Below are 1,484 nucleotides of genomic sequence, written 5' to 3'. Positions count from 1 at the left end.
AGGGGCGGAGGGCAGGGGATGCGAGAGCAGCAGCAGCAGTGGCTGTGCTGGCAGGAGCGGCGCAACCGCACTGGTGGCACAGGACGTCTCTGGTGCAGGACATCCCCATCTGTGCCGAAGCGTGCCAGCAAGCCCTTGCGACTGGAGGGTGCCAAGTAACGCCAGCATGGGTGAATGAGCTGGAGCCTGGGCAATGGAGGGTGAGGGGGGTGGAGGGGTGCTGAGCTGGGGTGCAGGGTGATAGGTGGGTGCGTGCGGCTGCACATGCTGCTGGCCGCAGGTGAGGTGTGCAGGGGCTGGTGGGGCAGATTCGAGGCATGAAGGTGGGAGGTATGCAGGAGGGGTTAAGGCAGGAGGTGCACAGGAGGGGTGAAGGTGCCAGGTACATGGAAGGGCGCATGGTGGGGGGCCCAGCGGGGCAAATGGAGAGGGGTGGGGTACGTGGCGGCAGAGGGTGATGGGCTCAGCTGCGACCACGGGGCAGGGAGGCAGAAGGGGCAGGACCTGGTCTGCGGCATCCCGCACCAGGTCATGCAGGACAGTGGCAGCGTTGGCACAGACGGGGCTGGGTGATGCCTGATGGGGTGCAATGGCACACCTGGTAAAGCAGGCGGTGGATTCAGGCAGACGCAATGGCTGCTATCGCGATTTGGATGCCTCTTGGCTCACCAGGTTATGGGGCGTGAGGCCCGGGGTACCCTGGGGTGTGGAGCACAGGCTGTTTGCTCACAGATCCAGCTCAAAGCCCCTCGCTCCATCCCCGGGCGCCTGCCCTGGCTGGGAGCGGCGGGATGGTGCCCGGGGAGGGGGAAAGGCTGCAAACCCCCAGGGCCCAGTGGCTTCCAGAGAGCTCTGGATGGAGCCGCTTGGGCACGTGCCCAGCAAGAGCTCAGGGAAAAGGAGACGGCGCCACAGCGCGTCAGGATCCATCCCGGGGAGGGCCTGGTGTGCCAGCACAGGTCAGGATCCATCCCGGGGAGGGCCTGGTGTGCCAGCACAGGTCAGGATCCATCCCGGGGAGGGCCTGGTGTGCCAGCACAGGTCAGGATCCATCCCGGGGAGGGCCTGGTGTGCCAGCACAGGTCAGGATCCATCCCAGGGAGGGCCTGGTGCACAGAAGGGGCTGCCGCCCCTGCCCTGGGCCTGGGCCTTTTCCCTGGCTGAAGGTTGTAAAGGTTTGGAGATGTGTGAGGGTCAGAAGGAACCTCCTTGTCCTTCCCTCTAGCACCAGAAGAGTTAATGCCTTCGTAGGGGATTCAGCTTTTTGGGAACACCGGTCACCAAGCCATCCCCTCCCGAGCTGGCCAAGCCCTGGCCACCCCTGTGCCAGGGCAGGGCGAGGTCGGGGGACGGTGCGGCGAGGAAGGGGCACGTGGGGCACCGGGCACCACGCTGGGGGATAGGGACGCCACCTCCTCCAGCGCCGGGGCTGGCCTGTGTCACTCCGGCTCCCCTGAAGCCGTTGGGTGACGGAGTGGCTCCTG

The sequence above is a fragment of the Aptenodytes forsteri genome, unplaced genomic scaffold (assembly GCF_000699145.1).
Source record: "Aptenodytes forsteri isolate BGI_AS27 unplaced genomic scaffold, ASM69914v1 Scaffold304, whole genome shotgun sequence".
In the NCBI taxonomy this organism is placed as follows: domain Eukaryota; kingdom Metazoa; phylum Chordata; class Aves; order Sphenisciformes; family Spheniscidae; genus Aptenodytes; species Aptenodytes forsteri.
This window is presented reverse-complemented; position numbering follows the sequence as displayed.